Source organism: Paralichthys olivaceus, chromosome 5 (genome assembly GCF_024713975.1).
Source record: "Paralichthys olivaceus isolate ysfri-2021 chromosome 5, ASM2471397v2, whole genome shotgun sequence".
Taxonomy (NCBI): Eukaryota; Metazoa; Chordata; class Actinopteri; order Pleuronectiformes; family Paralichthyidae; genus Paralichthys; species Paralichthys olivaceus.
Window position 1 is genome coordinate 22779735 of NC_091097.1, and position 21998 is coordinate 22801732.

Sequence of the window (21998 nt, forward strand, 5' to 3'; positions counted from 1 at the left end):
GGAAAGGAAACGACCACGAGAAGGATCACGGACAGCAGTAAAAGTACCTCGGAGCCTCTTCCAAGCACAGAAAAGAAATTTGAGAGGGCGCTTACCTTGGCGGTAGAGATCATTGGAGATGAGATGGTGACTATGATGGAACTCTTGAGTGAAGTTAAAAAAACGTGCGGGGTGGTGAATGGATGCCGTTTTACCACGCCCAAGAAATATGAAATAACAATGGACAATGTTGAAGGGAAGGATAAACTGTTAGATGGGATTAGAATAAAGAAGAGCACGATTATTGCAAAAGAAATTAGAAATGACGAACTAGTGGTATCATTTCTAAACTTGCCGACGTACATTGTGGATCGTGTCATTCTTTTAAAACTTGCAGAATGGGGAGTTAAGGCAATCTCGCCAATCAAAAGAAGAATGTGGCCAGGAACGGACGTAGCCGATGGAACCAGGTTCTTGAAGGTCCGGTTCACTGAAACAGTGAAATCGTTACCCTACTCAACCAAGTTTGAAACACTAGTGGGGGGAGAATATTTTCGCGTGATCCATGACGGACAGGCGAAAGTATGCAGACTATGTATACAACCGGGTCACATCTTCAGAGAATGCCCAGAATTCAGATGTCACAGATGTAAAGAACAGGGACACTATGCAAGGGAGTGTGTGCCAAAAGCAGCGGAGAGAGAAGATGTCGATGTGGAGGAGGAGGGCAACAGCACTGACAGCGAGAAGGAGGAGACAGAGGAAAGCGACGATGACGACATGCAGACGGAGGGAGACCCAGGGGGCGTCCCAGAGAGCGGGGTGGAGTCCAAGGTGCAGAACCAAGAACGGCAAACCCGGAGGGACGTCGCAGCAGGAGACGTGGTGGAAACTACAGGGCAGGAGGAGAGCCGGTCCGGAGAGGAATCGAGTGGAGAGAAGGCTCCCCGTGAAAAGACTCCAGCAGACGGAACCGGCGGCATTGGAGTAAAGCAGCATGGAGAAGGAAATCGAGACGAGAGGGAAACTGCGATGGACTTCATGGTTATCGAGGATATTTCAGAGGAAGAGAGTGTAACCAGACCGCAGAAGGAACGAAAGGCGGAGGGGACCACAAAGAAAAGGAAAGCTGTGCTCCAAGCTGAGGAGAAAAGGAGGAAGAAGGAGGAAAGAAGGACAAAATGAAGGTTGGGAATGAAACCATAATTATATGTTTAATGTTAAGCTTGATTTCATTCAACACAAATGGGCTAAGAAATCAAAGCAAATTTGAAAAACTATTAAATAAATGTAGAAATAATGACATATTATGTCTGCAAGAAACGAACTGGACAGACCAGATCATGGAAGATATAAAAACAAAATGGAAAGACATTATGTATACAAACCATGGTACGGATAAATCATGTGGGGTAGCAATCCTGATAAGAAATAATGCTGTAGAAAACCTCAAAGAAATCTACAAAGGAAAAGAAGGAAGAGCCATAATCATAGAATTTAAATACAAAAAGATAGAGTACCGAATAATTAATATATATGCACCAAATATAGAAGCAGACAGGAAGGTTTTTTTCTTGGATTTAGGAAAATGGTGTGTGGGAAACTGTATAATAGTGGGAGATTTTAATTTAAAAAGTACAAGGTTGGATGTGGCAAGAGGGAAGCAATTAAAAAATGATACTTCAAGAAAGATTTTTCTGAAAACATTGGAGGAAAAACAATTAATTGATGTATGGAGGAACGAAAACCCAAACAGGAGAGAATACTCAAGAAGGCAAATAGTAATGGGGGAACTAAAACAAAGCAGGATAGACTTATGTATAGCACATCAGACAATGGTTAAATTTATAAAAAATATGGTGTATAAATTCACATCATTCAGTGACCATGCAATCCTGTCAATAGAGGTTGGTACTGGGATAGAGAGAAGGGGAGGAGGAGTGTGGTGCCTAAACAATACTCTCCTAGAGGAAGAGGGATATAGAAGGAAAATAGTGGCCTGCATAGAGAATGGAAAAAATAACATAGACATATGTAGAAGCAAGGGATTATGGTGGGAAAGACTGAAGCAAAAGATAAGGACAATAAGTATTAGATATGCAAAGGTCCGGGCTTTTAAAGAAAGAGAGAAAATAAAATGGTTGAAGGATGAGCTGGCAGAAGAGGCAGAAAGAATTGATAAGGATCCAAAACATAGCATAGAACAATACATAAAGGTGAAATCCAAACTGGACGTTTATGAACAGAATAAATGTATGGGGGCAATAACAAGGAGTAGGGAGAAATATGCGATGAAGGGGGAGAGATGCACAGGATATTTTTTGGGATTAGAAAAAAGGAAACAGGAGAGGGTATATATTGAAGAGTTAGAAAATGAAAATGGAGAGATAGTAAATGATTTTGTAGACATTATTGGAAATGTTGGGACATTTTATAAAAATCTATACAAAAAAGGAATTGCAAAGGAGGAAGATAGAATTACAGTATTAGGTAATATTAAGAAAACGATAACAAATGATGAGAAAAGTATGTGTGATGACAATATCAAAGTCATAGAAATAAAAGAATCAATAATGTCATTAAATACCAATAAAAGTCCGGGAACAGATGGCCTTACAAGTGAATTTTATAAAACATTTATCGACGAGCTGCTCCCAATTTTAAGCATAATTTATGCAGAGATGGAGAAGGAGCAGGAGGTACCAGAGTCGCTGGCAACAGGACTAATAACGATCATATATAAAAATAAGGGAAGCAAAAGAAAACTGGAAAACTATAGGCCGCTAACTGTACTAAACACAGATTACAAGATTTTAGCAAAAGTATTAGTAAACAGAATAAAAACAGCAGCACCAACAATCATAGCACCAACACAGGCGTACGGGATACCAGGGAGGGACATATCGGACATTATTTGCACAATAAGGGACACAATTGAATGCATGGGGAAGGATGGTGGAATTATTTTAAGTATGGACCTTGATAAAGCTTTCGATAGGGTTGAGCATAGTTTTTTATTTTGCACATTAGAAAAATTTGGTTTTGGGCAAAGAATAATCAACTGGATTAAATTATTGTACAAAAATGCAAAGAGTAGGATAAAAATAAATGGAGCTATAACGGATCCTTTTCCATTGGAGAGATCTGTGAGGCAAGGGTGCCCGCTATCGGCAGTACTTTACAGCTTAACTGCAGAAAGTCTCGCGGAAATGATAAAGAAGGATAAGAAAATAGAGGGGATAAAATTGCCAAATGGAGGTGAAAGCAAAATACAGCAATATGCTGATGACACCACTTGTATGGTAAAAAATATGAATAGCGTGAAAAGGATAATGGGAAAAATGGAAGTATATGGGAGAGCAGCAGGGGCTAAAGTAAATATAGACAAAACTGAAATAATGTACGTCGGAAATATAAGCCAAAGTGATTGTAACATACCTTTTAGAATTTCAAAGGATTATATGAAAATATTGGGGATAAATATGGGAGGGAAAGAAAAGGAGGCGAGAGATGAGACATGGAATGGGGTAATAAATAAAGTGAAAAACACATTAAATGCGTGGAAGCCGAGGAGATTAAAATTAAAGGGGAAGGTTTTAGTGGTAAATGCATTAATACTATCCAAGATTGTCTATGCCTTGACGGTGATAGACATGCCAGAGTGGGTGCACAAAGAGCTAAACAGCACAATTACAAATTACATTTGGGATGGGAAACTGGCAAGAATAGCACAAAAGACACTGATAGGGAAATATGAAGAAGGAGGATTGAAACTGGTGGATTTGAATATTAAGAAAAAAGCAATACGAATAAAAACTGTTAAAAAGTATCTGTACGATAGGATTGATTATGGATGGAAAAATGTTTTTAGGGAATATTTATATAAAAATGGAAGATGTGAAGAAAACGGTCTAATAATGATAATGAAAAGCTCCATATATGAGAAAGTGCCTAGATATTATAAAGAGGTGTTTGAGGCATGGGGGAAATACAGAATAAACATTAAATATGACTGCACAAAATACAGTCAGGTAATAAATCAACCAATATGGTGTAACCCATTGATAAAAATGAACAATAACATGCTATGGGATAAAAAATTATTTTATTCCGGACTAACGCAAATAAAAGATTGCCTATATGAATTCATACCTGGGTTTCTAAGGGACCAGGCTATAATAGACGCAGTTAAGGAGTATGACGATGAAATGAATGAAACAACTACTGTAAATATGTATGACAAAATAAAAGGAAGCATACCAATAGATTGGGTGAGGCAAATAGAAAATAACGTGGTTATAGAAAGGAAAATAACGTTCCCCGAGTTATATATGGAAAATAATGGTGAGAAAAGGCCACTAAGTGATTCAAAGGTAAAAGACTACTACAAAGCGCTGATCCAAAATGAATTTAAGGAACCTGCATCGGAAAAGGTTTGGGAAAAGGTGTTCCCAGGTATGGAAGGAAATCAAATATGGAAGCAGTGGAATGTAAGCAAGAATAGTATAGAATGTCAGGATCATGACTTTAAATTACGGCACAACAGACTGTACACAAATGTGGTGATACACCAAATAAATAAGAATGTAAGAAGGGAATGCGATATATGCAAAACTGTTCCGGAGACATTAATGCATTTGTATTATGAGTGTGACAAGCTGAAGATCTTTTTCACGAAGTTAAAGGATTTCTTGCAAAAGAACTGGGGGAAGCAGTACTTTGAGGGAAAGGACTGGAAAAAAATTGTTTTCTTTGGAGTATGGGAAAAGAAAGAGAAAATAAACATAAATATGATAAACCATGTACTAAGTCACGCTAGATATGCTATATGGCTAAGAAGGAATCTAGCACATTTTGAACAAAGAATAATATCTGTCTGGGCCTACTTTGTATCGGGGTTGAAAAAAGACATAAGTTTAATTTTTAAGTATGATAAGGAAGAATTTCAACACTTTGTTAAGGGATGCAGTTTCATTTCTGTCAATCACAAAGGAAAACTGATGTATAGTTTTGCATAATACTTGGCAGGAGGGCCGATTTGGTAAAAGCTGATGGTGATTGTTTGCATTTGATTTTATTTATTTTTTGTGATGTTACATTGGAATTCAAGTTTTCTTGTACATAAAAACTGATTTATTTTATAATAAAAGAGAAAAAAAAAAACACGCCCGATCTCGTCTGATCTCGGAAGCTAAGCAGGGTCGGGACTGGTTAGTACTTGGATGGGAGACCGCCTGGGAATACCAGGTGCTGTAAGCTTTTTAGACTTTTCTTTGCAGAGGGCGCTGTTGCTGCTGCTTCAGAGGAGACACCTCTTGGAAAGAGCAGGAAAGACTGTTCATCAAAGGAAAAAAGAATATGGAACCCTCACATCATCACTGAAAGGTGAGAGTGAGCATTCATCAGATTTGTTTCTAATCAAAACACTACTTTATTCATGTTTTATTAACATATCATTTTCAAATTGTCTTATTTGGAGAGAGCGATGAAAGAGCAGGGAGTTTACTCTGCATCAAGGAAACAACTGGATATGAAACACTGACAATATTGCTGAAGGTCATTTTTGAAAATTGTAATGATTTTTTTCTTGCAACGATATGACAAAATTGCACCTTGAGATTGATTTTGGAACAATTGACCCTCCCGCCCACCCGCACCTCAAGATTCTATGGTTTCAAAGCAACAGAAGAACCATTGATGATGGTGATGATTCACATGTATAAAGGAGGTATTGTGGGTGGAGTTAATGGCTTACGGCCATACCACCCTGAACACGCCCGATCTCGTCCGATCTCGGAAGTTAAGCAGGGTGGGGCCTGGTTAGTACTTGAATGGGAGACTGCCTGGGAATACCAGGTGCTGTAAACTTTTTAGACTTTTCTTTGCAGAGGGCGCTGTTGCTGCTGCTTCAGAGGAGACACCTCTTGGAAAGAGCAGGAAAGACTGTTCATCAAAGGAAAAAAGAATATGGAACCCTCACATCATCACTGAAAGGTGAGAGTGAGCATTCATCAGATTTGTTTCTAATCAAAACACTACTTTATTCATGTTTTATTAACATATCATTTTCAAATTGTCTTATTTGGAGAGAGCGATGAAAGAGCAGGGAGTTTACTCTGCATCAAGGAAACAACTGGATATGAAACACTGACAATATTGCTGAAGGTCATTTTTGAAAATTGTAATGATTTTTTTCTTGCAACGATATGACAAAATTTCACCTTGAGATTGATTTTTGAACAATTGACCCCCCCAACCCGCCCACACATCAAGATGCTACGGTTGCAAAGCAACAGAAGAACCATTGATGATGGTGATGATTCACATGTATAAAGGAGGTATTGTGGGTGGAGTTAATCGCTTATGGCCATACCACCCTGAACACGTCTGATCTCGGAAGCTAAGCAGGGTCGGGCCTGGTTAGTACTTGGATGGGAGACCGCCTGGGAATACCAGGTGCTGTAAGCTTTTTAGACTTTTCTTTGCAGAGGGCGCTGTTGCTCCTGCTTCAGAGGAGACACCTCTTGGAAAGAGCAGGAAAGACTGTTCATCAAAGGAAAAAAGAATATGGAACCCTCACATCATCGGTGAGAGTGAGCATTCATCAGATTTGTTTCTAATCAAAACACTACTTTATTCATGTTTTATTAACATATCATTTTCAAATTGTCTTATTTGGAGAGAGCGATGAAAGAGCAAGGAGTTTACTCTGCATCAGGGAAACAACTGGATATGAAACACTGACAATATTGCTGAAGGTCATTTTTGAAAATTGTAATGATTTTTTTCTTGCAACGATATGACAAAATTGCACCTTGAGATTGATTTTGGAACAATTGACCGCCCCGCCCACCCACACCTCAAGATTCTATGGTTGCAAAGCAACAGAAGAACCATTGATGATGGTGATGATTCACATGTATAAAGGAGGTATTGTGGGTGGAGATAATCGCTTACGGCCATACCACCCTGAACACGTCCGATCTCTGGAAGCTAAGCAGGGTCGGGCCTGGTTTGTACTTGGATGGGAGACCGCCTGGGAATACCAGGTGCTGTAAGCTTTTTAGACTTTTCTTTGCAGAGGGCGCTGTTGCTCCTGCTTCAGAGGAGACACCTCTTGGAAAGAGCAGGAAAGACTGTTCATCAAAGGAAAAAAGAATATGGAACCCTCACATCATCGGTGAGAGTGAGCATTCATCAGATTTGTTTCTAATCAAAACACTACTTTATTCATGTTTTATTAACATATCATTTTCAAATTGTCTTATTTGGAGAGAGCGATGAAAGAGCAGGAAGTTTACTCTGCATCAGGGAAACGACTGGATATGAAACCCTGACAATATTGCTGAAGGTCATTTTTGAAAATTGTAATGATTTTTTTCTTGCAACGATATGACAAAATTGCACCTTGAGATTGATTTTGGAACAATTGACCCTCCCGCCCACCCACACCTCAAGATTCTATGGTTGCAAAGCAACAGAAGAACCATTGATGATGGTGATGATTCACATGTATAAAGGAGGTATTGTGGGTGGAGTTAATCGCTTACGGCCATACCACCCTGAACACGCCCGATCTCGTCTGATCTCGGAAGCTAAGCAGGGTCGGGCCTGGTTAGTACTTGGATGGGAGACCGCCTGGGAATACCAGGTGCTGTAAGCTTTTTAGACTTTTCTTTGCAGAGGGCGCTGTTGCTGCTGCTTCAGAGGAGACACCTCTTGGAAAGAGCAGGAAAGACTGTTCATCAAAGGAAAAAAGAAAATGGAACCCTCACATCATCACTGAAAGGTGAGAGTGAGCATTCATCAGATTTGTTTCTAATCAAAACACTACTTTATTCATGTTTTATTAACATATCATTTTCAAATTGTCTTATTTGGAGAGAGCGATGAAAGAGCAGGGAGTTTACTCTGCATCAAGGAAACAACTGGATATGAAACACTGACAATATTGCTGAAGGTCATTTTTGAAAATTGTAATGATTTTTTTCTTGCAACGATATGACAAAATTGCACCTTGAGATTGATTTTGGAACAATTGACCGCCCCGCCCACCCACACCTCAAGATTCTATGGTTGCAAAGCAACAGAAGAACCATTGATGATGGTGATGATTCACATGTATAAAGGAGGTATTGTGGGTGGAGATAATCGCTTACGGCCATACCACCCTGAACACGTCCGATCTCTGGAAGCTAAGCAGGGTCGGGCCTGGTTTGTACTTGGATGGGAGACCGCCTGGGAATACCAGGTGCTGTAAGCTTTTTAGACTTTTCTTTGCAGAGGGCGCTGTTGCTCCTGCTTCAGAGGAGACACCTCTTGGAAAGAGCAGGAAAGACTGTTCATCAAAGGAAAAAAGAATATGGAACCCTCACATCATCGGTGAGAGTGAGCATTCATCAGATTTGTTTCTAATCAAAACACTACTTTATTCATGTTTTATTAACATATCATTTTCAAATTGTCTTATTTGGAGAGAGCGATGAAAGAGCAGGAAGTTTACTCTGCATCAGGGAAACGACTGGATATGAAACCCTGACAATATTGCTGAAGGTCATTTTTGAAAATTGTAATGATTTTTTTCTTGCAACGATATGACAAAATTGCACCTTGAGATTGATTTTGGAACAATTGACCCTCCCGCCCACCCACACCTCAAGATTCTATGGTTGCAAAGCAACAGAAGAACCATTGATGATGGTGATGATTCACATGTATAAAGGAGGTATTGTGGGTGGAGTTAATCGCTTACGGCCATACCACCCTGAACACGCCCGATCTCGTCTGATCTCGGAAGCTAAGCAGGGTCGGGCCTGGTTAGTACTTGGATGGGAGACCGCCTGGGAATACCAGGTGCTGTAAGCTTTTTAGACTTTTCTTTGCAGAGGGCGCTGTTGCTGCTGCTTCAGAGGAGACACCTCTTGGAAAGAGCAGGAAAGACTGTTCATCAAAGGAAAAAAGAAAATGGAACCCTCACATCATCACTGAAAGGTGAGAGTGAGCATTCATCAGATTTGTTTCTAATCAAAACACTACTTTATTCATGTTTTATTAACATATCATTTTCAAATTGTCTTATTTGGAGAGAGCGATGAAAGAGCAGGGAGTTTACTCTGCATCAAGGAAACAACTGGATATGAAACACTGACAATATTGCTGAAGGTCATTTTTGAAAATTGTAATGATTTTTTTCTTGCAACGATATGACAAAATTGCACCTTGAGATTGATTTTGGAACAATTGACCGCCCCGCCCACCCACACCTCAAGATTCTATGGTTGCAAAGCAACAGAAGAACCATTGATGATGGTGATGATTCACATGTATAAAGGAGGTATTGTGGGTGGAGATAATCGCTTACGGCCATACCACCCTGAACACGTCCGATCTCTGGAAGCTAAGCAGGGTCGGGCCTGGTTTGTACTTGGATGGGAGACCGCCTGGGAATACCAGGTGCTGTAAGCTTTTTAGACTTTTCTTTGCAGAGGGCGCTGTTGCTCCTGCTTCAGAGGAGACACCTCTTGGAAAGAGCAGGAAAGACTGTTCATCAAAGGAAAAAAGAATATGGAACCCTCACATCATCGGTGAGAGTGAGCATTCATCAGATTTGTTTCTAATCAAAACACTACTTTATTCATGTTTTATTAACATATCATTTTCAAATTGTCTTATTTGGAGAGAGCGATGAAAGAGCAGGAAGTTTACTCTGCATCAGGGAAACGACTGGATATGAAACCCTGACAATATTGCTGAAGGTCATTTTTGAAAATTGTAATGATTTTTTTCTTGCAACGATATGACAAAATTGCACCTTGAGATTGATTTTGGAACAATTGACCCTCCCGCCCACCCACACCTCAAGATGCTATGGTTGCAAAGCAACAGAAGAACCATTGATGATGGTGATGATTCACATGTATAAAGGAGGTATTGTGGGTGGAGTTAATCGCTTACGGCCATACCACCCTGAACACGCCCGATCTCGTCTGATCTCGGAAGCTAAGCAGGGTCGGGCCTGGTTAGTACTTGGATGGGAGACCGCCTGGGAATACCAGGTGCTGTAAGCTTTTTAGACTTTTCTTTGCAGAGGGCGCTGTTGCTGCTGCTTCAGAGGAGACACCTCTTGGAAAGAGCAGGAAAGACTGTTCATCAAAGGAAAAAAGAAAATGGAACCCTCACATCATCACTGAAAGGTGAGAGTGAGCATTCATCAGATTTGTTTCTAATCAAAACACTACTTTATTCATGTTTTATTAACATATCATTTTCAAATTGTCTTATTTGGAGAGAGCGATGAAAGAGCAGGGAGTTTACTCTGCATCAGGGAAACAACTGGATATGAAACACTGACAATATTGCTGAAGGTCATTTTTGAAAATTGTAATGATTTTTTTCTTGCAACGATATGACAAAATTGCACCTTGAGATTGATTTTGGAACAATTGACCCTCCCGCCCACCCGCACCTCAAGATTCTATGGTTGCAAAGCAACAGAAGAACCATTGATGATGGTGATGATTCACATGTATAAAGGAGGTATTGTGGGTGGAGTTAATGGCTTACGGCCATACCACCCTGAACACGCCCGATCTCGTCCGATCTCGGAAGTTAAGCAGGGTGGGGCCTGGTTAGTACTTGAATGGGAGACTGCCTGGGAATACCAGGTGCTGTAAACTTTTTAGACTTTTCTTTGCAGAGGGCGCTGTTGCTGCTGCTTCAGAGGAGACACCTCTTGGAAAGAGCAGGAAAGACTGTTCATCAAAGGAAAAAAGAATATGGAACCCTCACATCATCACTGAAAGGTGAGAGTGAGCATTCATCAGATTTGTTTCTAATCAAAACACTACTTTATTCATGTTTTATTAACATATCATTTTCAAATTGTCTTATTTGGAGAGAGCGATGAAAGAGCAGGGAGTTTACTCTGCATCAAGGAAACAACTGGATATGAAACACTGACAATATTGCTGAAGGTCATTTTTGAAAATTGTAATGATTTTTTTCTTGCAACGATATGACAAAATTTCACCTTGAGATTGATTTTTGAACAATTGACCCCCCCAACCCGCCCACACATCAAGATGCTACGGTTGCAAAGCAACAGAAGAACCATTGATGATGGTGATGATTCACATGTATAAAGGAGGTATTGTGGGTGGAGTTAATCGCTTATGGCCATACCACCCTGAACACGTCTGATCTCGGAAGCTAAGCAGGGTCGGGCCTGGTTAGTACTTGGATGGGAGACCGCCTGGGAATACCAGGTGCTGTAAGCTTTTTAGACTTTTCTTTGCACAGGGCGCTGTTGCTCCTGCTTCAGAGGAGACACCTCTTGGAAAGAGCAGGAAAGACTGTTCATCAAAGGAAAAAAGAATATGGAACCCTCACATCATCGGTGAGAGTGAGCATTCATCAGATTTGTTTCTAATCAAAACACTACTTTATTCATGTTTTATTAACATATCATTTTCAAATTGTCTTATTTGGAGAGAGCGATGAAAGAGCAGGGAGTTTACTCTGCATCAGGGAAACAACTGGATATGAAACACTGACAATATTGCTGAAGGTCATTTTTGAAAATTGTAATGATTTTTTTCTTGCAACGATATGACAAAATTACACCTTGAGATTGATTTTGGAACAATTGACCGCCCCGCCCACCCACACCTCAAGATTCTATGGTTGCAAAGCAACAGAAGAACCATTGATGATGGTGATGATTCACATGTATAAAGGAGGTATTGTGGGTGGAGATAATCGCTTACGGCCATACCACCCTGAACACGCCCGATCTCGTCCGATCTCGGAAGCTAAGCAGGGGCGGGCCTGGTTAGTACTTGAATGGGAGACCGCCTGGGAATACCAGGTGCTGTAAGCTTTTTAGACTTTTCTTTGCAGAGGGCGCTGTTGCTGCTGCTTCAGAGGAGACACCTCTTGGAAAGAGCAGGAAAGACTGTTCACCAAAGGAAAAAAGAATTTGGAACCCTCACATCATCACTGAAAGGTGAGAGTGAGCATTCATCAGATTTGTTTCTAATCAAAACACTACTTTATTCATGTTTTATTAACATATCATTTTCAAATTGTCTTATTTGGAGAGAGCGATGAAAGAGCAGGGAGTTTATTCTGCATCAGGGAAACAACTGGATATGAAACACTGACAATATTGCTGAAGGTCATTTTTGAAAATTGTAATGATTTTTTTCTTGCAACGATATGACAAAATTTCACCTTGAGATTGATTTTTGAACAATTGACCCCCCCAACCCGCCCACACATCAAGATGCTACGGTTGCAAAGCAACAGAAGAACCATTGATGATGGTGATGATTCACATGTATAAAGGAGGTATTGTGGGTGGAGTTAATCGCTTATGGCCATACCACCCTGAACACGTCTGATCTCGGAAGCTAAGCAGGGTCGGGCCTGGTTAGTACTTGGATGGGAGACCGCCTGGGAATACCAGGTGCTGTAAGCTTTTTAGACTTTTCTTTGCAGAGGGCGCTGTTGCTCCTGCTTCAGAGGAGACACCTCTTGGAAAGAGCAGGAAAGACTGTTCATCAAAGGAAAAAAGAATATGGAACCCTCACATCATCGGTGAGAGTGAGCATTCATCAGATTTGTTTCTAATCAAAACACTACTTTATTCATGTTTTATTAACATATCATTTTCAAATTGTCTTATTTGGAGAGAGCGATGAAAGAGCAGGGAGTTTACTCTGCATCAGGGAAACAACTGGATATGAAACACTGACAATATTGCTGAAGGTCATTTTTGAAAATTGTAATGATTTTTTTCTTGCAACGATATGACAAAATTACACCTTGAGATTGATTTTGGAACAATTGACCGCCCCGCCCACCCACACCTCAAGATTCTATGGTTGCAAAGCAACAGAAGAACCATTGATGATGGTGATGATTCACATGTATAAAGGAGGTATTGTGGGTGGAGATAATTGCTTACGGCCATACCACCCTGAACACGCCCGATCTCGTCCGATCTCGGAAGCTAAGCAGGGGCGGGCCTGGTTAGTACTTGAATGGGAGACCGCCTGGGAATACCAGGTGCTGTAAGCTTTTTAGACTTTTCTTTGCAGAGGGCGCTGTTGCTGCTGCTTCAGAGGAGACACCTCTTGGAAAGAGCAGGAAAGACTGTTCACCAAAGGAAAAAAGAATTTGGAACCCTCACATCATCACTGAAAGGTGAGAGTGAGCATTCATCAGATTTGTTTCTAATCAAAACACTACTTTATTCATGTTTTATTAACATATCATTTTCAAATTGTCTTATTTGGAGAGAGCGATGAAAGAGCAGGGAGTTTATTCTGCATCAGGGAAACAACTGGATATGAAACCCTGACAATATTGCTGAAGGTCATTTTTGAAAATTGTAATGATTTTTTTCTTGCAACGATATGACAAAATTACACCTTGAGATTGATTTTGGAACAATTGACCCCCCCGCCCACCTACACCTCAAGATTCTATGGTTGCAAAGCAACAGAAGAACCATTGATGATGGTGATGATTCACATGTATAAAGGAGGTATTGTGGGTGGAGTTAATCGCTAACGGCCATACCACCCTGAACACGTCCGATCTCGGAAGCTAATCAGCATCGGGCCTGGTTAGTACTTCGATGGGAGACCGCTTGGGAATACCAGGTGCTGTAAGCTTTTAAGACTTTTCTTTGCAGAGGCTCTGATGCTGCTGCTTCAGAGGAGACACCTCTTGGAAAGAGCAGGAAAGACTGTTCATCAAAGGAAAAAAGAATATGGAACCCTCACATCATCACTGAAAGGTGAGAGTGAGCATTCATCAGATTTGTTTCTAATCAAAACACTACTTTATTCATGTTTTATTAACATATCATTTTCAAATTGTCTTATTTGGAGAGAGCGATGAAAGAGCAGGAAGTTTACTCTGCATCAGGGAAACGACTGGATATGAAACCCTGACAATATTGCTGAAGGTCATTTTTGAAAATTGTAATGATTTTTTTCTTGCAACGATATGACAAAATTGCACCTTGAGATTGATTTTGGAACAATTGACCCTCCCGCCCACCCACACCTCAAGATTCTATGGTTGCAAAGCAACAGAAGAACCATTGATGATGGTGATGATTCACATGTATAAAGGAGGTATTGTGGGTGGAGTTAATCGCTTACGGCCATACCACCCTGAACACGCCCGATCTCATCTGATCTCGGAAGCTAAGCAGGGTCGGGCCTGGTTAGTACTTGGATGGGAGACCGCCTGGGAATACCAGGTGCTGTAAGCTTTTTAGACTTTTCTTTGCAGAGGGCGCTGTTGCTGCTGCTTCAGAGGAGACACCTCTTGGAAAGAGCAGGAAAGACTGTTCATCAAAGGAAAAAAGAAAATGGAACCCTCACATCATCACTGAAAGGTGAGAGTGAGCATTCATCAGATTTGTTTCTAATCAAAACACTACTTTATTCATGTTTTATTAACATATCATTTTCAAATTGTCTTATTTGGAGAGAGCGATGAGAGAGCAGGGAGTTTACTCTGCATCAAGGAAACAACTGGATATGAAACACTGACAATATTGCTGAAGGTCATTTTTGAAAATTGTAATGATTTTTTTCTTGCAACGATATGACAAAATTGCACCTTGAGATTGATTTTGGAACAATTGACCCTCACGCCCACCCGCACCTCAAGATTCTATGGTTGCAAAGCAACAGAAGAACCATTGATGATGGTTATGATTCACATGTATAAAGGAGGTATTGTGGGTGGAGTTAATGGCTTACGGCCATACCACCCTGAACACGCCCGATCTCGTCCGATCTCGGAAGTTAAGCAGGGTGGGGCCTGGTTAGTACTTGAATGGGAGACTGCCTGGGAATACCAGGTGCTGTAAACTTTTTAGACTTTTCTTTGCAGAGGGCGCTGTTGCTGCTGCTTCAGAGGAGACACCTCTTGGAAAGAGCAGGAAAGACTGTTCATCAAAGGAAAAAAGAATATGGAACCCTCACATCATCACTGAAAGGTGAGAGTGAGCATTCATCAGATTTGTTTCTAATCAAAACACTACTTTATTCATGTTTTATTAACATATCATTTTCAAATTGTCTTATTTGGAGAGAGCGATGAAAGAGCAGGGAGTTTACTCTGCATCAAGGAAACAACTGGATATGAAACACTGACAATATTGCTGAAGGTCATTTTTGAAAATTGTAATGATTTTTTTCTTGCAACGATATGACAAAATTACACCTTGAGATTGATTTTTGAACAATTGACCCCCCCAACCCGCCCACACATCAAGATGCTACGGTTGCAAAGCAACAGAAGAACCATTGATGATGGTGATGATTCACATGTATAAAGGAGGTATTGTGGGTGGAGTTAATCGCTTATGGCCATACCACCCTGAACACGTCTGATCTCGGAAGCTAAGCAGGGTCGGGCCTGGTTAGTACTTGGATGGGAGACCGCCTGGGAATACCAGGTGCTGTAAGCTTTTTAGACTTTTCTTTGCAGAGGGCGCTGTTGCTCCTGCTTCAGAGGAGACACCTCTTGGAAAGAGCAGGAAAGACTGTTCATCAAAGGAAAAAAGAATATGGAACCCTCACATCATCGGTGAGAGTGAGCATTCATCAGATTTGTTTCTAATCAAAACACTACTTTATTCATGTTTTATTAACATATCATTTTCAAATTGTCTTATTTGGAGAGAGCGATGAAAGAGCAGGGAGTTTACTCTGCATCAGGGAAACAACTGGATATGAAACACTGACAATATTGCTGAAGGTCATTTTTGAAAATTGTAATGATATTTTTCTTGCAACGATATGACAAAATTGCACCTTGAGATTGATTGTGGAACAATTGACCGCCCCGCCCACCCACACCTCAAGATTCTATGGTTGCAAAGCAACAGAAGAACCATTGATGATGGTGATGATTCACATGTATAAAGGAGGTATTGTGGGTGGAGATAATCGCTTACGGCCATACCACCCTGAACACGCCCGATCTCGTCCGATCTCGGAAGCTAAGCAGGGGCGGGCCTGGTTAGTACTTGAATGGGAGACCGCCTGGGAATACCAGGTGCTGTAAGCTTTTTAGACTTTTCTTTGCAGAGGGCGCTGTTGCTGCTGCTTCAGAGGAGACACCTCTTGGAAAGAGCAGGAAAGACTGTTCACCAAAGGAAAAAAGAATTTGGAACCCTCACATCATCACTGAAAGGTGAGAGTGAGCATTCATCAGATTTGTTTCTAATCAAAACACTACTTTATTCATGTTTTATTAACATATCATTTTCAAATTGTCTTATTTGGAGAGAGCGATGAAAGAGCAGGGAGTTTACTCTGCATCAGGGAAACAACTGGATATGAAACACTGACAATATTGCTGAAGGTCATTTTTGAAAATTGTAATGATTTTTTTCTTGCAACGATATGACAAAATTGCACCTTGAGATTGATTTTGGAACAATTGACCCTCCCGCCCACCCGCACCTCAAGATTCTATGGTTGCAAAGCAACAGAAGAACCATTGATGATGGTGATGATTCACATGTATAAAGGAGGTATTGTGGGTGGAGTTAATGGCTTACGGCCATACCACCCTGAACACGCCCGATCTCGTCCGATCTCGGAAGTTAAGCAGGGTGGGGCCTGGTTAGTACTTGAATGGGAGACTGCCTGGGAATACCAGGTGCTGTAAACTTTTTAGACTTTTCTTTGCAGAGGGCGCTGTTGCTGCTGCTTCAGAGGAGACACCTCTTGGAAAGAGCAGGAAAGACTGTTCATCAAAGGAAAAAAGAATATGGAACCCTCACATCATCACTGAAAGGTGAGATTGAGCATTCATCAGATTTGTTTCTAATCAAAACACTACTTTATTCATGTTTTATTAACATATCATTTTCAAATTGTCTTATTTGGAGAGAGCGATGAAAGAGCAGGGAGTTTACTCTGCATCAAGGAAACAACTGGATATGAAACACTGACAATATTGCTGAAGGTCATTTTTGAAAATTGTAATGATTTTTTTCTTGCAACGATATGACAAAATTTCACCTTGAGATTGATTTTTGAACAATTGACCCCCCCAACCCGCCCACACATCAAGATGCTACGGTTGCAAAGCAACAGAAGAACCATTGATGATGGTGATGATTCACATGTATAAAGGAGGTATTGTGGGTGGAGTTAATCGCTTATGGCCATACCACCCTGAACACGTCTGATCTCGGAAGCTAAGCAGGGTCGGGCCTGGTTAGTACTTGGATGGGAGACCGCCTGGGAATACCAGGTGCTGTAAGCTTTTTAGACTTTTCTTTGCAGAGGGCGCTGTTGCTCCTGCTTCAGAGGAGACACCTCTTGGAAAGAGCAGGAAAGACTGTTCATCAAAGGAAAAAAGAATATGGAACCCTCACATCATCGGTGAGAGTGAGCATTCATCAGATTTGTTTCTAATCAAAACACTACTTTATTCATGTTTTATTAACATATCATTTTCAAATTGTCTTATTTGGAGAGAGCGATGAAAGAGCAGGGAGTTTACTCTGCATCAGGGAAACAACTGGATATGAAACACTGACAATATTGCTGAAGGTCATTTTTGAAAATTGTAATGATTTTTTTCTTGCAACGATATGACAAAATTACACCTTGAGATTGATTTTGGAACAATTGACCGCCCCGCCCACCCACACCTCAAGATTCTATGGTTGCAAAGCAACAGAAGAACCATTGATGATGGTGATGATTCACATGTATAAAGGAGGTATTGTGGGTGGAGATAATCGCTTACGGCCATACCACCCTGAACACGCCCGATCTCGTCCGATCTCGGAAGCTAAGCAGGGGCGGGCCTGGTTAGTACTTGAATGGGAGACCGCCTGGGAATACCAGGTGCTGTAAGCTTTTTAGACTTTTCTTTGCAGAGGGCGCTGTTGCTGCTGCTTCAGAGGAGACACCTCTTGGAAAGAGCAGGAAAGACTGTTCACCAAAGGAAAAAAGAATTTGGAACCCTCACATCATCACTGAAAGGTGAGAGTGAGCATTCATCAGATTTGTTTCTAATCAAAACACTACTTTATTCATGTTTTATTAACATATCATTTTCAAATTGTCTTATTTGGAGAGAGCGATGAAAGAGCAGGGAGTTTATTCTGCATCAGGGAAACAACTGGATATGAAACCCTGACAATATTGCTGAAGGTCATTTTTGAAAATTGTAATGATTTTTTTCTTGCAACGATATGACAAAATTACACCTTGAGATTGATTTTGGAACAATTGACCCCCCCGCCCACCTACACCTCAAGATTCTATGGTTGCAAAGCAACAGAAGAACCATTGATGATGGTGATGATTCACATGTATAAAGGAGGTATTGTGGGTGGAGTTAATCGCTAACGGCCATACCACCCTGAACACGTCCGATCTCGGAAGCTAATCAGCATCGGGCCTGGTTAGTACTTCGATGGGAGACCGCTTGGGAATACCAGGTGCTGTAAGCTTTTAAGACTTTTCTTTGCAGAGGCTCTGATGCTGCTGCTTCAGAGGAGACACCTCTTGGAAAGAGCAGGAAAGACTGTTCATCAAAGGAAAAAAGAATATGGAACCCTCACATCATCACTGAAAGGTGAGAGTGAGCATTCATCAGATTTGTTTCTAATCAAAACACTACTTTATTCATGTTTTATTAACATATCATTTTCAAATTGTCTTATTTGGAGAGAGCGATGAAAGAGCAGGAAGTTTACTCTGCATCAGGGAAACGACTGGATATGAAACCCTGACAATATTGCTGAAGGTCATTTTTGAAAATTGTAATGATTTTTTTCTTGCAACGATATGACAAAATTGCACCTTGAGATTGATTTTGGAACAATTGACCCTCCCGCCCACCCACACCTCAAGATTCTATGGTTGCAAAGCAACAGAAGAACCATTGATGATGGTGATGATTCACATGTATAAAGGAGGTATTGTGGGTGGAGTTAATCGCTTACGGCCATACCACCCTGAACACGCCCGATCTCATCTGATCTCGGAAGCTAAGCAGGGTCGGGCCTGGTTAGTACTTGGATGGGAGACCGCCTGGGAATACCAGGTGCTGTAAGCTTTTTAGACTTTTCTTTGCAGAGGGCGCTGTTGCTGCTGCTTCAGAGGAGACACCTCTTGGAAAGAGCAGGAAAGACTGTTCATCAAAGGAAAAAAGAAAATGGAACCCTCACATCATCACTAAAAGGTGAGAGTGAGCATTCATCAGATTTGTTTCTAATCAAAACACTACTTTATTCATGTTTTATTAACATATCATTTTCAAATTGTCTTATTTGGAGAGAGCGATGAGAGAGCAGGGAGTTTACTCTGCATCAAGGAAACAACTGGATATGAAACACTGACAATATTGCTGAAGGTCATTTTTGAAAATTGTAATGATTTTTTTCTTGCAACGATATGACAAAATTGCACCTTGAGATTGATTTTGGAACAATTGACCCTCCCGCCCACCCGCACCTCAAGATTCTATGGTTGCAAAGCAACAGAAGAACCATTGATGATGGTGATGATTCACATGTATAAAGGAGGTATTGTGGGTGGAGTTAATGGCTTACGGCCATACCACCCTGAACACGCCCGATCTCGTCCGATCTCGGAAGTTAAGCAGGGTGGGGCCTGGTTAGTACTTGAATGGGAGACTGCCTGGGAATACCAGGTGCTGTAAACTTTTTAGACTTTTCTTTGCAGAGGGCGCTGTTGCTGCTGCTTCAGAGGAGACACCTCTTGGAAAGAGCAGGAAAGACTGTTCATCAAAGGAAAAAAGAATATGGAACCCTCACATCATCACTGAAAGGTGAGAGTGAGCATTCATCAGATTTGTTTCTAATCAAAACACTACTTTATTCATGTTTTATTAACATATCATTTTCAAATTGTCTTATTTGGAGAGAGCGATGAAAGAGCAGGGAGTTTACTCTGCATCAAGGAAACAACTGGATATGAAACACTGACAATATTGCTGAAGGTCATTTTTGAAAATTGTAATGATTTTTTTCTTGCAACGATATGACAAAATTACACCTTGAGATTGATTTTTGAACAATTGACCCCCCCAACCCGCCCACACATCAAGATGCTACGGTTGCAAAGCAACAGAAGAACCATTGATGATGGTGATGATTCACATGTATAAAGGAGGTATTGTGGGTGGAGTTAATCGCTTATGGCCATACCACCCTGAACACGTCTGATCTCGGAAGCTAAGCAGGGTCGGGCCTGGTTAGTACTTGGATGGGAGACCGCCTGGGAATACCAGGTGCTGTAAGCTTTTTAGACTTTTCTTTGCAGAGGGCGCTGTTGCTCCTGCTTCAGAGGAGACACCTCTTGGAAAGAGCAGGAAAGACTGTTCATCAAAGGAAAAAAGAATATGGAACCCTCACATCATCGGTGAGAGTGAGCATTCATCAGATTTGTTTCTAATCAAAACACTACTTTATTCATGTTTTATTAACATATCATTTTCAAATTGTCTTATTTGGAGAGAGCGATGAAAGAGCAGGGAGTTTACTCTGCATCAGGGAAACAACTGGATATGAAACACTGACAATATTGCTGAAGGTCATTTTTGAAAATTGTAATGATATTTTTCTTGCAACGATATGACAAAATTGCACCTTGAGATTGATTGTGGAACAATTGACCGCCCCGCCCACCCACACCTCAAGATTCTATGGTTGCAAAGCAACAGAAGAACCATTGATGATGGTGATGATTCACATGTATAAAGGAGGTATTGTGGGTGGAGATAATCGCTTACGGCCATACCACCCTGAACACGCCCGATCTCGTCCGATCTCGGAAGCTAAGCAGGGGCGGGCCTGGTTAGTACTTGAATGGGAGACCGCCTGGGAATACCAGGTGCTGTAAGCTTTTTAGACTTTTCTTTGCAGAGGGCGCTGTTGCTGCTGCTTCAGAGGAGACACCTCTTGGAAAGAGCAGGAAAGACTGTTCACCAAAGGAAAAAAGAATTTGGAACCCTCACATCATCACTGAAAGGTGAGAGTGAGCATTCATCAGATTTGTTTCTAATCAAAACACTACTTTATTCATGTTTTATTAACATATCATTTTCAAATTGTCTTATTTGGAGAGAGCGATGAAAGAGCAGGGAGTTTATTCTGCATCAGGGAAACAACTGGATATGAAACACTGACAATATTGCTGAAGGTCATTTTTGAAAATTTTAATGATTTTTTTCTTGCAACGATATGACAAAATTACACCTTGAGATTGATTTTGGAACAATTGACCCCCCCGCCCACCCACACCTCAAGATTCTATGGTTGCAAAGCAACAGAAGAACCATTGATGATGGTGATGATTCACATGTATAAAGGAGGTATTGTGGGTGGAGTTAATCGCTTATGGCCATACCACCCTGAACACGTCTGATCTCGGAAGCTAAGCAGGGTCGGGCCTGGTTAGTACTTGGATGGGAGACCGCCTGGGAATACCAGGTGCTGTAAGCTTTTTAGACTTTTCTTTGCAGAGGGCGCTGTTGCTCCTGCTTCAGAGGAGACACCTCTTGGAAAGAGCAGGAAAGACTGTTCATCAAAGGAAAAAAGAATATGGAACCCTCACATCATCGGTGAGAGTGAGCATTCATCAGATTTGTTTCTAATCAAAACACTACTTTATTCATGTTTTATTAACATATCATTTTCAAATTGTCTTATTTGGAGAGAGCGATGAAAGAGCAGGGAGTTTACTCTGCATCAGGGAAACAACTGGATATGAAACACTGACAATATTGCTGAAGGTCATTTTTGAAAATTGTAATGATATTTTTCTTGCAACGATATGACAAAATTGCACCTTGAGATTGATTGTGGAACAATTGACCGCCCCGCCCACCCACACCTCAAGATTCTATGGTTGCAAAGCAACAGAAGAACCATTGATGATGGTGATGATTCACATGTATAAAGGAGGTATTGTGGGTGGAGATAATCGCTTACGGCC

The 21998-nt window shown here is 40.9% G+C and overlaps 16 non-coding genes and 12 pseudogenes across 16 annotated transcripts in view; all 28 read left to right on the forward strand.

Moving 5' to 3' along the window:
- Positions 1–5728: 5728 nt before the first annotated feature.
- Positions 5729–5847, forward strand: LOC138408976 (5S ribosomal RNA). Its single transcript, XR_011242297.1, has one exon. It is a non-coding gene; the product is annotated as a 5S ribosomal RNA (ribosomal RNA).
- Positions 5848–6338: 491 nt separating this feature from the next.
- On the forward strand, positions 6339–6447 carry LOC138409792 (5S ribosomal RNA; annotated as a pseudogene).
- Positions 6448–6930: 483 nt separating this feature from the next.
- On the forward strand, positions 6931–7040 carry LOC138409914 (5S ribosomal RNA; annotated as a pseudogene).
- Positions 7041–7523: 483 nt separating this feature from the next.
- Positions 7524–7642, forward strand: LOC138410103 (5S ribosomal RNA). Its single transcript, XR_011242899.1, has one exon. It is a non-coding gene; the product is annotated as a 5S ribosomal RNA (ribosomal RNA).
- A 490-nt stretch (positions 7643–8132) lies between these two features.
- On the forward strand, positions 8133–8242 carry LOC138409915 (5S ribosomal RNA; annotated as a pseudogene).
- Positions 8243–8725: 483 nt separating this feature from the next.
- LOC138410104 (5S ribosomal RNA) lies at positions 8726–8844 on the forward strand. Its single transcript, XR_011242900.1, has one exon. It is a non-coding gene; the product is annotated as a 5S ribosomal RNA (ribosomal RNA).
- A 490-nt stretch (positions 8845–9334) lies between these two features.
- Positions 9335–9444, forward strand: LOC138409916 (5S ribosomal RNA; annotated as a pseudogene).
- A 483-nt stretch (positions 9445–9927) lies between these two features.
- LOC138410105 (5S ribosomal RNA) lies at positions 9928–10046 on the forward strand. The gene has a single exon (XR_011242901.1). It is a non-coding gene; the product is annotated as a 5S ribosomal RNA (ribosomal RNA).
- Positions 10047–10536: 490 nt separating this feature from the next.
- Positions 10537–10655, forward strand: LOC138408977 (5S ribosomal RNA). The gene has a single exon (XR_011242298.1). It is a non-coding gene; the product is annotated as a 5S ribosomal RNA (ribosomal RNA).
- A 491-nt stretch (positions 10656–11146) lies between these two features.
- On the forward strand, positions 11147–11255 carry LOC138409793 (5S ribosomal RNA; annotated as a pseudogene).
- Positions 11256–11738: 483 nt separating this feature from the next.
- Positions 11739–11857, forward strand: LOC138408496 (5S ribosomal RNA). The gene has a single exon (XR_011241815.1). It is a non-coding gene; the product is annotated as a 5S ribosomal RNA (ribosomal RNA).
- A 491-nt stretch (positions 11858–12348) lies between these two features.
- LOC138409794 (5S ribosomal RNA) lies at positions 12349–12457 on the forward strand (annotated as a pseudogene).
- A 483-nt stretch (positions 12458–12940) lies between these two features.
- Positions 12941–13059, forward strand: LOC138408497 (5S ribosomal RNA). Its single transcript, XR_011241816.1, has one exon. It is a non-coding gene; the product is annotated as a 5S ribosomal RNA (ribosomal RNA).
- Positions 13060–13549: 490 nt separating this feature from the next.
- LOC138409967 (5S ribosomal RNA) lies at positions 13550–13658 on the forward strand (annotated as a pseudogene).
- Positions 13659–14147: 489 nt separating this feature from the next.
- LOC138410150 (5S ribosomal RNA) lies at positions 14148–14266 on the forward strand. The gene has a single exon (XR_011242946.1). It is a non-coding gene; the product is annotated as a 5S ribosomal RNA (ribosomal RNA).
- Positions 14267–14756: 490 nt separating this feature from the next.
- On the forward strand, positions 14757–14875 carry LOC138408978 (5S ribosomal RNA). The gene has a single exon (XR_011242299.1). It is a non-coding gene; the product is annotated as a 5S ribosomal RNA (ribosomal RNA).
- A 491-nt stretch (positions 14876–15366) lies between these two features.
- On the forward strand, positions 15367–15475 carry LOC138409796 (5S ribosomal RNA; annotated as a pseudogene).
- Positions 15476–15958: 483 nt separating this feature from the next.
- Positions 15959–16077, forward strand: LOC138408498 (5S ribosomal RNA). The gene has a single exon (XR_011241817.1). It is a non-coding gene; the product is annotated as a 5S ribosomal RNA (ribosomal RNA).
- Positions 16078–16567: 490 nt separating this feature from the next.
- Positions 16568–16686, forward strand: LOC138408979 (5S ribosomal RNA). Its single transcript, XR_011242300.1, has one exon. It is a non-coding gene; the product is annotated as a 5S ribosomal RNA (ribosomal RNA).
- A 491-nt stretch (positions 16687–17177) lies between these two features.
- LOC138409797 (5S ribosomal RNA) lies at positions 17178–17286 on the forward strand (annotated as a pseudogene).
- Positions 17287–17769: 483 nt separating this feature from the next.
- On the forward strand, positions 17770–17888 carry LOC138408499 (5S ribosomal RNA). The gene has a single exon (XR_011241818.1). It is a non-coding gene; the product is annotated as a 5S ribosomal RNA (ribosomal RNA).
- Positions 17889–18378: 490 nt separating this feature from the next.
- LOC138409968 (5S ribosomal RNA) lies at positions 18379–18487 on the forward strand (annotated as a pseudogene).
- A 489-nt stretch (positions 18488–18976) lies between these two features.
- On the forward strand, positions 18977–19095 carry LOC138410162 (5S ribosomal RNA). The gene has a single exon (XR_011242958.1). It is a non-coding gene; the product is annotated as a 5S ribosomal RNA (ribosomal RNA).
- Positions 19096–19585: 490 nt separating this feature from the next.
- Positions 19586–19704, forward strand: LOC138408981 (5S ribosomal RNA). Its single transcript, XR_011242302.1, has one exon. It is a non-coding gene; the product is annotated as a 5S ribosomal RNA (ribosomal RNA).
- A 491-nt stretch (positions 19705–20195) lies between these two features.
- LOC138409798 (5S ribosomal RNA) lies at positions 20196–20304 on the forward strand (annotated as a pseudogene).
- Positions 20305–20787: 483 nt separating this feature from the next.
- Positions 20788–20906, forward strand: LOC138408500 (5S ribosomal RNA). Its single transcript, XR_011241819.1, has one exon. It is a non-coding gene; the product is annotated as a 5S ribosomal RNA (ribosomal RNA).
- A 490-nt stretch (positions 20907–21396) lies between these two features.
- LOC138409799 (5S ribosomal RNA) lies at positions 21397–21505 on the forward strand (annotated as a pseudogene).
- A 483-nt stretch (positions 21506–21988) lies between these two features.
- LOC138408467 (5S ribosomal RNA) overlaps positions 21989–21998 on the forward strand; it is a 119-nt gene continuing 109 nt past the window's right edge. The window contains exon 1 of the ribosomal RNA XR_011241786.1: positions 21989–21998. This exon is cut by the window's right edge and continues 109 nt beyond it. This is a non-coding gene — a ribosomal RNA (5S ribosomal RNA).